We start from the raw sequence: 13,471 nt of genomic DNA on the forward strand, positions 1-13,471 counted from the left end.
ACTTTTAATATCAAATTAACTAATTAATTAAATTGATCAATTAATTACCCTCCCAATCTCCCTCCCACACCTGGAAAAAAGGAAGGAAATTCAAATTTTCCTGGTAAATTCGATTTTTTGTGGTAAATTTGAATGCTAATGACACTGAATTGCAGAGGACACACTAATAATTGTAATAATAATAATAATAATAAATTCATTATTTATAAAAATTCAGTTTGATTATCGCTGGTGCAGAAAGATATAGGGTACTCTCTTAGGACTCCATCAGGAACCAAAAATGAGTTTAGTGCTCTAGTCCTGTCATACAAGATGTAACAGATAGTTGACAAGAACAGATTTTTTAACGACTGAGAGAATACTTATGGGAAATACAGCCTATTCCATGCTTTTGTACTGGATTTTCACATCAAGAATCAGCAAGTAACGATACTTTATCAAAATGAAAATGCGTGTAGTCTCCAATTTCTTCTGTCTTCCAAAATAGCTCACTTGAAAGGGAGGAATCTACATTTTGTGTGAGACATTCGAGGTGTATGGACAACATCCCTGTCTTGGATTAGGTAAAGTGGATTTTTAAACTAGGGAGTCTATGTTAGAGTTTGAATTACAGTTATAGCTCTACAGCCAAACTGCACCTAGCTGTCTCGCAGTGTACTAGAAGTTAGCGACATTGGCAGGCATGGTCACGAGGGCTTGGTTGACTGGAAGTCACAGCTAAGCATGTTGCAACTGGAAAGGAACAAAGAAGGGCTCCAGCCAGTCAGCCCTTCACATACATAGCACACACGTTAGATGGCACTGGACTAGACTGGAGGTGACTGGTCAGTTTTTTAGTCTTGAGAAGCTGTGTTCCAGTAAGTGGCGATGTATTTCCCATGTTACTGTTGGCTAGTATATGACATGCATCTTGTTAATAGATACAACTGTGTTTCATTCCCCAGTGCTGTCGCCACACGACTCCTACATATAGGGAGTATGGATTTGTAGCAGCACTCTCTTCTCCATAACGACCGCTCCCTTCCCGACAACCTCAGTAAGGCCAACCACTTCGCTTCCCACCTTTCCGAGGTCTTCTCCATCCCTGATGATCCCCACTTTGATTATTCTCTTTTCCCCACCATCATGGAATGCGCTGATACCTCGGTCACTCCACTTGCCCCTAGTCTCCAGTACTTGGGGCAGTTGCCACCCTCTGACATCAACACTCCAATCACAGCACAAGACATTAAACTTATCCTCCGGTCAAAACGCAACACGGCCCCTGGTCATGACTGTGTCCCCTACCGCCACCTTAGACAAAGTCCCTTCTCCTTCCTGACAGTCCTTGCCAATCTCTATAACGTCATCCTCTCTACCAGCTTCTATCCCAACCTGTGTAAGACTCCCGCGTCCTCTTATTCCTCAAACCCAATAAACCCCCTCCCCTCATCTCCATCTTCGAATCCATCCTCTCCTTTCGTATCCATCAGCACCTTAATCAACACCACCACCCCCCCTTACCCAATGTGGCTTCCGACCCTCCTTCTTCATCGAAGACCAACTCCTTAACCTCATCGACCTTCTCTCCCTCCAGCTTAACTCCCGTCGCTCCCCCATTTTTGTTTCCCTCGACCTCCAAAATGCCTACGACCACATATGGCATCCCGGTCTCCTCTTTAAACTCCAAACCTATTAACTGCCTATCAGTTTTGTCCGTCTGGTCACTTCCTTCCTCTCACGCCGTCCTTCTTATGTCACAGTCCACAACATCAACTCCCGTATCTTTTAGCCCACTGCTGGCATCCTCCAGGGCTCCGTCCTCTCTCCTCTCCTCTATCTCCTGTACACCAGCGATATGCCCGTGCCATCCTCACCTGTCCACCTTCTCCAATATGCTGATGACACCGCCTTCCTGCCTCTCTCTCCCACCCTTCAACGATCCCAATGTACCCTCCAAACCCTCCTTGACCCACTCACCACTTGGTGTAACCAATGGTTCCTTCGTCTCAACCCCTCCAACACCCATGCAATCATCATAGGCCGCGCCACCTGCTCCTTCCGTCTCCATGACTTCTACCTTACCATTTACGGTCGTCCCATCCAGCCCAGCTCCACCCTGAGATACCTAGGCCTCACCTTCGACCATCAGCTCACCTGGACCCCTCACTTCCTGACCATCCAGCAGAAAGCCTATTCCCGCCTCCACCTCCTGAAACTCCTATCTGGCCAGACATGGGGATTGCATCCTTCCACCATCCTCCACAACTACAAATCCCTCATCCATCCTATCCTCTGGTATGCCAGCGTTGCCTGTATCTCCGCACCCACCCACTTTTACAAGGTCCTCCAACTCCTCAAACGCCATGTGCTCCCCCTTGCCTTCTGTATCCGCCTCCCTTCCCCCACATGACTCCTGTATGACCTCATCCCCTTCCCCCACGTCAACATCTCCGCATCCTTTACACTGTCCGCAGGCTTGATCCCCCCCACCTCCTGGTTTCCTCCTTCCCCTCCACCCCCACCCATTGCCGCGCCTCTATCGCTGTATCTGTCCCTCTCTCCACCTCCATACCCTCCATCTCCATCATCAGGGCAATTTTCAGCACCTCCCCCGCCCAGATGTTGAACTTCGCTGTGACATCTACCTTTCCTTCCTACTGTAACCTGACCTTGATCCCCCCTCCCCAGGGCCCCCTTTTTCCTCTCTCCTCCTTCCCCCAGAGTGGATTTTTCCTGAGTCCCTGAGTCCCTGCACCCCCTCCTCGACTGCTTCCCTCCCACGTTCTTCCCTACCAGGTCCTCTTCAGTGCGCCTCTCGCCAGTCTCCCCCAACTCCTCCTTTCCCTCCCTTCTTCCTTTCTCCCTCCTCTCCTCCCCTCCCTCCCTTCTTCACTCCACCCCCTCTCCATCCCTCCTTCTTCCCTCCTCCTTCGTCTCTACGCCCCTGGCAGATCCTCTCTGTTTGCTGATCGTCATCAGTGCACTACGTCAGTGTTGTGTTTGGTGCTGTTCTCCTGTGCATCAAGAGCTGTGGTTTTAATTGTGTGTTGGACTTATACATAGTGTTATTGTCAGTGATATGACTAATGACTTTCGGCTGAAGAGCAGCGCATATGCTGCTGCCAGCCTGCCCCAGATGGGGCACTGAAATACAATAAAGGAAAAAACAAAAAATAGCAGCACTGGGACAGTGGGTACTGTCCTAATATTGTTATTCATCCTTACATCCCTCCCAGCAGCTATTTACTTGTTAACTGGCACGAACCTACTCCCCTGCACTTAAGTGATAGTTTGCTGTCCTATTGTTACTCATCATTCCCACATGTTGTTGTTGTGGTCTTCAGTCCTGAGACTGGTTTGTTGCAGCTCTCCATGCTACTCTATCCTGTGCAGGCTTCTTCATCTCCCAGTACTTACTGCAACCTACATCCTTCTGAATCTGCTTAGTGTATTCATCTCTTGGTTTCCCTCTACGATTTTTACCCTCCACGCTGCCCTCCAATGCTAAATTTGTGATTCCTTGATGCCTCAGAACATGCCCTACCAACCGGTCCCTTCTTCTTGTCAAGTTGTGCCACTAACTCCTCTTCTCCCCTATTCTATTCAATACTTCCTCATTAGTTATGTGATCTACCCATCTAATCTTCAGCATTCTTCTGTAGCACCACGTTTCGAAAGCTTCTATTCTCTTCTTGTCCATACTATTTATCGTCCATGTTCCACTTCCATACATGGCTACACTCCATATAAATACTTTCAGAAACGACTTCCTGACACTTAAACCTATACTCGATGTTAACAAATTCCTCTTCTTCAGAAACGCTTTCCTTGCCATTGCCAGTCTACATTTTATATCCTCTCTACTTCGACCATCATGTTATTTTGCTCCCCAAATAGCAAAACTCCTTTACTACTTTAAGTGTCTCATTTCCTAATCTAATTCCCTCAGTATCACACGACTTAATTCGACTACATTCCATGATCCTCGTTTTGCTTTTGTTGATGTTCATCTTATACCCTCCTTTCAAGACACTGTCCATTCCGTTCAACTGCTCTTCCAAGTCCTTTGCTGTTTCTGACAGAATTACAATGTCATCGGCGAACCTCAAAGTTGTTATTTCTTCCCCATGGATTTTAATACCTACTCCGAATTTTTCTTTTTTTCTCCTTTACTGCTTGCTCAATATAGAGATTAAATAACATCGGGGAGAGGCTACAACCCTGTCTCACTCCCTTCCCAACCACTGCTTCCCTTTCATGCCCCTCGACTCTTATAACTGCCATCTGGTTTCTGTAAAAATTGTAAATAGCCTTTCGCTCCCTGTGTTTTACCCCTGCCACCTTCAGAATTTGAAAGAGAGTATTCCAATCAACATTGTCAAAATCTTTCTCTAAGTCTACAAATGCTAGAAACGTAGGTTTGCCTTACCTTAATCTTTCTTCTAAGATAAGTGGTAAGGTCAGTATTGCCTCACGTGTTCCAGTATTTCCACGGAATCCAAACTGAACTTCCCCGAGATCGGCTTCTACTAGTTTTTCCATTCGTCTGTAAAGAATTCGTGTTAGTATTTTGCAGCTGTGGCTTATTAAACTGATTGTTCGGTAATTTTCACATCTGTCAACACCTGCTTTCTTTGGGATTGGAATTATTATATTCTTCTTGAAGTCTGAGGGTATTTCGCCTGTCTCATACATCTTGCTCACCAGACGGTAGAGTTTTGTCAGGACTGGCTCTCCCAAGGCCGTCAGTAGTTCCAATGGAATGTTGTCTACTCCGGGGGCCTTGTTTCGACTCAGGTCTTTCAGTGCTCTGTCAAACTCTTCACGCGGTATCGGATCTCCCATTTCATCTTCATCTACATCCTCTTCCATTTACATAATATTGTCTTCAAGTACATCGCCCTTGTATAGACCCTCTATATACTCCTTCCACCTTTCTGCTTTCACTTCTTTGCTTAGAACTGGGTTCCCATCTGAGCTCTTGATGTTCATACAAGTGGTTCTCTTATCTCCAAAGGTCTCTTTAATTTTCCTGTAGGCAGTATCTATCTTACCCCTAGTGAGATAAGCCACTACATCCTTACATTTGTCCTCTAGCCATGCCTGCTTAGCCATTTTGCACTTCCTGTCGATCTAATTTTTGAGACGTTTGTATTCCTTTTTGCCTGCTTCATTTACTGCAGTTTTATATTTTCACCTTTCATCAATTAAATTCAATATTTCTTCTGTTACCCAAGGATTTCTACGAGCCCTCCTCTTTTTACCTACTTGATCGTCTGCTGCCTTCACAACTTCATCCCTCAGAGCTATCCATTCTTCTTCTACTGTATTTCTTTCCCCCATTCCTGTCAATTGTTCCCTTATGCTCTCGCTGAAACTCTCTATAACCTCTGGTTTAGTCAGTTTATCAAAGTCCCATCTCCTTAAATTCCCACCTTTTTGCAGGTTCTTCAGTTTTAATCTACAGTTCATAACCAATAGATTGTGGTCAGAGTCCACATCTGCCCCTGGAAATGTCTTACAATTTAAAACCTAGTTCCTAAATCTCTGTTGTAAATAGGCTGTTTAAGTTTTTATGTTGGTAACTCCACGTAGCGCTCTGTATGAAAATCACTGACTGTGCTGTATGCAGTCTGTGACTGGTTTGCATTTTTGGAATATTCGCTATTGTACTGTTGGGCAGTTGGATGTGAACAGCGCGTAGCGTTGGGCAGTTGGAGATGAGTCGCCAGCAGTGGTGGATGTGGAGAGAGAGAGAGAGAGAGAGAGATGCCAGAGTTTTGAGAGGTTACTATAAGCGGCCGATCTGGACGTGTGTACGCCTGAAAAAGGAAATTTGTAAAGATGGAGGTCGAACATTATTAAGGTAAATACATTGTTTGTTCTCTATCAAAATCTTTCATTTGCTAACTATGCCTATCAGTAGTTAGTGCCTTCGGTAGTTAGAATCTTTTATTTAGCTGTCAGTATTGGCGCTCACTGTATTGCAGTAGTTCGAGTAGCGAAGATTTTGTGAGGTAAGTGATTCATGAAAGGTATAGGTTATTGTTTGTCAGGGGCATTCTTTTGTAGGGATTATTGAAAGTCGGATAGCGTTGCGCTAAAAATATTGTGTGTCATTTTAGTGATAATCATAATAAGTAAAGAGAGAAGTGTCTGAGTACATTCAGTTTTGCTCAGCTGTTAGAAAATCAAATAACGTAAGAGGTTTTCCAGCACTATCATTTTTAATTTTTTCTAAGGGGACGTTTCATATGTCGACCATTAGCCGAGGATACCTCACTGGCATCTTCTGATTTTTTCTTGTGGTTTGAGTAATTAGTGTAGTTATTGTTTATCGCTAGCGCGTAATTGTAGAGAGAATTTCCTTTGTAGTTGTAGTTTTTCATTGTTGTACTGTGAAACAGGTGGCACGCATGTAGATTTGCACCTAGTATTTCGCAGCCGTGCTTGCAATTAATTAGATATTATTTTCAGTGCTATGTTAATGTGTTTTCTTATTTTGCTCTTCAAATTGTGCCTTTCTGTGTTATCGTGTGAAATATTTTCATAATTATGGCGTGTGAAAAACGTAACACTAGGCTGCAAAATAAATTGAGAAATGACAGTGAAGACGAGAGTAGTGTGTTAGCGCCACCGTGTAATGAATTAACAAATATTCAGAATAGTAATTCGGTAATTGTGCATAGGGAAATGGACCAGGCAATAAGTAATGGTGTAGACAGTGAAACAGCTAGTGAACAGGGTAGTATTGTCGATCGATCGGTCGTCAACAGCTCGCCCCAGGAACCCGAAATGACAGGACATAATCTTGCAAATTCCGTAGATTCAGGTTTTGCGTCCTCACCTTCTTCTCAATTAAGTCCAGACACATTTTCTGCTTTTCAAAATGCGAATGCTGCCGGTGGAAATGTACTGCCGAACATCACAGAGGAACAGGTTCCAGACAGTACTACATTATTATTGCAATTAATGTAACAAATGAAACAAAATCAAAAACAAATGGAACAAAATCAGATACAAACACAACAACAGCTTCAGAAGTTAGACACCACGCTTGAACAAACACGTGAACGTTTAGCTGCTGCGTTACTTAAAATCGAATCGAAATGTCAAAAAGGTTGTAATCACGTAAAAACACCAATTTGTGAGCATTTTCAGCCTATTTTTTCGCGTCATGAAAATGCATTACAGAATCATGAAGCAGCTATAAAAAGAACTGCAAACTATTGTTCATGAAAATCATGACACCTTGCAAGCTAAAATTGACTCAGTTGCATGTACCAATTCGGTTACGCAACTTGCAAAAACTCAGGACACAGTAGACGCTCTAAAACTTGGTTCAGAAAAACACACGGAGGAAATCAGTTCATTATCGTAGAAAGTAGCCGAACTTTCGGATCAGTTCACTGATTTATCTACAATGGTAGATGATCTGAGTCCGCAGCTCGTGGTCTCGCGGTAGCGTTCTCGCTTCCCGAGCACGGGGTCCCGGGTTCGATTCCCGGCGGGGTCAGGGATTTTCTCTGCCTCGTGATGACTGGGTGTTGTGTGCTGTCCTTAGGTTAGTTAGGTTTAAGTAGTTCTAAGTTCTAGGGGACTGATGACCATAGATGTTAAGTCCCATAGTGCTCAGAGCCATTTGATGATCTGAATGACACAAGACCGATAGCCATCACTGACACATAAAGGCGGGTCCACACAGCGCGTCGTGCCGCGCCGCGCAGTTTTCCGGCTGTTGTCGGTACATCAAAGGAAGTGGCGCTCAGTTTAGACGGGGCTTCGGCTCGCTCCATCTTCAGACCATGCGCGAGCTCCAACTGGAACGGCTCACTCCTCTCTGTTATACAAGAATTACATATTTCAGAGGAGACTCGCGCTCCAACACGGGAAGAGGGACATAGAAACACGGAAACGCCACAAAATAATAACACAGGGCATTTCGGAAATTATGAAAGAAACTGGCAATGTGCACCGAATTTTGAGATGGAACCACCGACACGACATAACAATGACCGATATGCGACTCGCCGCCATGATGATTCTGACTATAAGCTGTTCATTACTACACGTAAATTCAAAACATTTAAGAATTCTGGCAACGACATTCATCCACAAGCGTGGCTTCATCAATTCTCTCATTGTTTTCCTCCCAACTGGTCATCAGAGCACAGATTGGAATTTATGTGTGGGTATTTGGAAAATGAACCTGCTGTAAGAATGTGTATGGTCATTTGCGATTGTCGCACGGAAGGAGAATTTTATCCTGCCTTCCTCTCAGCATATTGGTCTCAAGCTACTCAATGATGAAACACTTTGAACAATCTGAATTTTCCAATCTTGTCAAATATTTCGAAGACATGTTGCACAAGAATCAGTACCTGTCAAACCCATACAGCCCCTCAGAACTCGTCCGCATTTGCTTAATCAAATTGCCTGAACATTTACGACATATTATTTTGGCAGGACGTCGCAAAGACGACATTGAAGTTTTTCAGGGACTCTTACAAGAATTGGAAATTGACACTGACAATCGCAGGACGCGAAACCAGGGGAACAACAATCACAGGTCACATCCGTCACAATACCGTGACGACAAAAATAATAACTGGACACGACAAGGCTATTCTTACAACGCAAATCGTAACCAAAACAGACTCCACCCGTATGACAACCGTTGGCAGAATAATAATAATTACAGGGAAATATCACCTCTCCGCAGTAATTACTATAACAGAGACAATCAGAGAAACAGACAATATGGGAACCAGAATAATTATTATCAAGGGAGACAGAATAACTTCAGACGCAACGGTCCACCACGCAGTTACGACTCGGAGAAATTCTCTACCACGTGACCGACAAGAAAGAAATTACAGAAACTACTGACATGACGACAGACGATATAATCTTAACAATAGACCAGACTTTAATCAGAACTGATGGACACACATCCAGATCATCTGCTTAAAGTAACCTCTCAAAACTCCGGCATCTCTCTCTCCACATCCACCACTGTTGGCGGCTCACCTCCAACTGCCCAACGCTATGCGCTGTCCACATCCAACTGCCCAACAGTACAATAGCGAATATTCCAACAATGCAAACTAGCCACAGACTGCACACAGCACAGTCAGTGATTTTTATACAGAGCGCTACGTGGAGTTACCAGCATAAAAACTTAAACAGCCTACTTACAGGCTATAGGCTAGACTGGCTTTAGCAACTCTCCAGTGCTTTACTAATAGTGAAAATATCCTCTCTACATCCAGCAGTTATTGACAAAACTGGCTAGAGCTATTCTCTAGCACTCAATCAATAGGAGCGACCCCTCTCCAACTCCTATGCTTCACAGCCAGAGGAAAAAAAATTAATTGTCCCAGTGATTTTTGAATTACCCGCCAGTAGCAGGAGGAGGGGAGATAGACTGCCCCAGTATTCTGGGTCGGCCATCTTGTATTGTGACAGCATAATCAGATGGCGAAATAAAGAGAGAAACCTACATCCTCCCAAACCAGCAAAATGCATATTGTATCATTACTATTATTATTATTGTTTCTTCTGCAAATGGTTCAAATGGCTCTAAGCACTATGGGACTTAACATCTGAGACCATCAGCCTCCTACACTTAGAAGTACTGAAACCGAACTAACCTAAGGACATCACACACATCCATGCCCGAGGCAGGATTCGAATCTGAGACCGTAGCAGCAGTGCAGTTCCGGACTGAAGTGCCTAGAACTTCTCGGCCACCGCGGCCGGCACTTTCTTCTACAATGTAATGCAGTTGCATTTGAATTTACCAAGAAGATTTCAATTTTCTGCCTATTCTGAATTTCCTGCTATTTTTCCAGATGGGGGAGGAATGGTGGGAGGGAGTAATTAATTGATCAATTTAATTAATTTAGTCAGTTAATTTGATATCAAAAGTGTGCCAAAACGACCTTTGCTCCACTTCTTGTGTGAAATGCGTTTTTTCGATTATGAAACTAGATAAGTCACGATTACGTAGGAACCTGAGTGCGAAAACATATTAAATTATCTGTCTGTCCATATACTGAGTGTTTGTACCAGATAAAAATTATAATATGTCTTCAGTGTGCCAAAAGCAATTAAATAATATGGCAAATTTGTTTTGCTTTTTATCTATGCTACTGTGAAATGTGAAACTATATCATATGTAGTGTGACTGCGTTGTCATTCAAATGTAGTGTGTGCACAGTTTTCCCCTCCTCACACTCATACAGCATGGTGTGGTAATGGGGGAAATGTGCCAGCCAGGCTGAGCACTATGACACTTGCGCCAGGGCACGGCTCATGAACCAAATTCTTGGGCACCCTTGGATATAGTCAAAAGCAGAAACAATTGGTCTATCTGTAATCCAAAATGAATCTGACTCAAAAATGATTGTGACAAGACTAATAGTGGTTGCTGGACTAATAATAGTATGTTTTGACGTATCACCTGACACATCCGTTTTAAAGTCTTTCGAACATAGCCTAAACTCTGTAGCAGGAAATACTCTGAGAATAGAGTAGCAGATAATAGTGACTTTGACCCAGATAAATCACCTGGGGAAACATACATGTAATGTGAATGGCTATTAGGATGAACTGCCTTGTGAGGTAACACCGAATACATTATCTGACAACTCCTTTGAACAATTATTTGATGTATCACAAAACCAGCCCCTGCCCTGACATCATAAACATGGTAGGCAGCCTGCCTAAGGATCCCCCGATAAAGCCCATAGTCAAGCCAGAGTCCCACTACCTGCCAAGTATATCAATGTGAAGAAACAAATACAGCAGAAGTCCAAAATTACAACAAAGTTGAATGCCGCACAATGTAATCGAGAATCATCAGCAAAGAACAGCATGGTCTAAAATGATTGTGCCCTGCCAAATGGCGAACTATGTCACTTGTGTGACATCAATGGCGACACCCTTCTCATACAGTCTCACAGGCTTATGTGACCAGCAGAAGCGTCCAACAGGCGCGACAGGTCCATGCAACAAACACAACCGCCGTTGTAGCTATAGAAGCATCCTACGTTGGCGACAACCGTTTTAAAGTTGCTTGTCGTCTGCTATAATTGGTGACATTCAAATTCAAATGTGTCTGAATCTTGTCACTACAGCATGTGTGACAGTGACACCTACAAGTCTTCTCAGCAAAGCACTTGAGAGGGCATCCTGGCTGCTATGAAAAACTTATCATCTGATTTTAACAATACCATTAGGTGCATAAATTTTCTTCTTTCGCCTCTTACAACTTGGTATCTTCGCTCGATGATGGATTAAATTTCTTTTAGTTATTCACCATAGTTCCTGAGCTGCATAAAACTATGTACATGGCTCCAAGAACTTTTTAGGGAAAACGATTGTAGGAACTTTGCATATGGTTCATTTTAGGTCACAAATTTCTGCATAGTAAATTTAGCTAACATATCGAAATTTTGAAACTTCCTGGCAGATTAAAACTGTGTGCCGGACCGAGACTCGAACTCGGGACCTTTGCCTTTTGCGGGCAAGTGCTCTACCAACTGAGCTACCCAAGCACGACTCACGCCCCGTCCTCACAGCTTTACTTCTGCCAGTACCTCATCTCCTACCTTCCAAACTTAACAGAAGCTCTCCTGCGAACCTTGCAGAACTAGCACTCCTGAAAGAAAGGATATTGCGGAGACATGGCTTAGCCACAGCCTGGGGGATGTTTCCAGAATGAGATTTTCACTCTGCAGCGGAGTGTGCGCTGATATGAAACTTCCTGGCAGATTAAAACTCTGTGCCGGACCGAGACTCGAACTCGGGACATTTGCCTTTTGCGGGCAAGTGCTCTACCAACTGAGCTACCCAAGCATGACTCACGCCCCGTCCTCACAGCTTTACTTCTGCCAGTACCTCCTCTCCAACCTTCCAAACTTACTGGCAGAAGTAGAGCTGTGAGGACGGGGCGTGAGTCGTGCTTGGGTAGCTCAGTTGGTAGAGCACTTTCCCGTGAAAGGCAAAGGTCCCGAGTTCGAGTCTCGATCCGGCACACAGTTTTAATCCTCCAGGAAGTTTCATATCAGCGCACACTCCGCTGCAGATAGAAAATCTCATTATCTAAATTTTATTTAAAGTTGAGATCAGAATTATATCTCTCTCAGTTCTGGAGAGTTTGGTTGTTATATCTGGCGAACAGGTCAGGCATGGCGCTCCCTATTCTGTCCCTGCACATCAGGAATCGTGGGGTTGTGAAAATCATCATATTTCGCAAACGGTTCAAGATAAAGAAATGATCACAATCAAAGAGGCACATATTTCAACTATGATTAACACTTGAAACGTTTTGTTCAAATGTTTGAGCGGAGCAGGAAAGGACTCCCAATAAACTATACAATTGGTTTTTGTCCACATTTTCACAGCTGACCAAAGTGTGGGAAATGAACAAATAGGGTATAAAATTGACCAACATGAGTTCTAGTTTTGCAAAAAAAAAGTTAATTATTTGGAAGTAACCAGGGTAATTAAAAAACTTAGTCAGCTGAGGGAACATTGAAATGTTTCATGAACAGCCACTGCTAGCTATTTAAATGAAGTGTCAAAAAGTTCATTTCTTCAAGGCCTAGCTATTTTGTGCACAAAAAAATACATTAGGGTGATATTTAACTGTCAAAAAGGCTTCCTTCGAATCATATAATAAATTTAGGACATTTTGAGAACAGAAGACACTTGCAACACAAAGTAGGTTTCAATGGTTTCAATAAGATCATTCTTTCTGAATTAAACTTGGGGAAAAAAAAAAAAGAAAGAAAGAAAGAAAGAAAGAAAAAGAAAAGATATCTGCCAATATTTAGTGGAATTACTTGTCTAAAAGTAAGAAATAAAACAGTTTAGGCAACTATTTTACATCCCTTTGAATGACATTCTAAGTCATGTACAGTAAATTAGGTGTATCAAATGTGTCTCTAATCTATTTTATTCCCCACTTTTAGACAAATTACTTCAGAAAACGTTTGACCTTTTTCTTCAAAAAAAAATTTTCTGTTTCATTTATGCAGACTATTTAGATTAACAGAAACACTTGGCATTAACATTGATTGCTGATGAATTGTGTTCCCAAAAATCAAAGATCAGTTAGATTTCTTTGTTGTTCACTGTGTTTTATTAGGAATTTAATGTGTGTGATGTATTGGGATAAGTGCATATACACTTATTGATAATAATGTCCTATGTTAGATAACGTACTTTGAGATTCTGGGTAATTCTGTGTAAAGAGTGTAGAGAAAATTATGTAGACACAACAGGTGATAGGATTGCATTTCAGGTAGTTTAAATTTAAGTAGTTGCTGCATCCAAACCTGGGATGAACAATGAAGTAGATTAATAGTCAAAAATGCTAGTACAAAACTACAGACCCCACTTTGCTACAGCGAGTCATTTTATCCCTTCTTACAGTCATATTCATTCTTCGGTACTTATTGGTCACATAAGAAACACTCGT

At 42.8% G+C, this 13,471-nt stretch overlaps 1 non-coding gene across 1 annotated transcript; it reads right to left on the reverse strand.

The window, feature by feature from the left end:
- Positions 1-11,469: 11,469 nt before the first annotated feature.
- Trnal-caa (transfer RNA leucine (anticodon CAA)) lies at positions 11,470-11,544 on the reverse strand. Its single transcript has one exon. It is a non-coding gene; the product is annotated as a tRNA-Leu (tRNA).
- Positions 11,545-13,471: the final 1,927 nt, after the last annotated feature.

The sequence above is a fragment of the Schistocerca nitens genome, chromosome 3 (assembly GCF_023898315.1).
Source record: "Schistocerca nitens isolate TAMUIC-IGC-003100 chromosome 3, iqSchNite1.1, whole genome shotgun sequence".
In the NCBI taxonomy this organism is placed as follows: Eukaryota; Metazoa; Arthropoda; class Insecta; order Orthoptera; family Acrididae; genus Schistocerca; species Schistocerca nitens.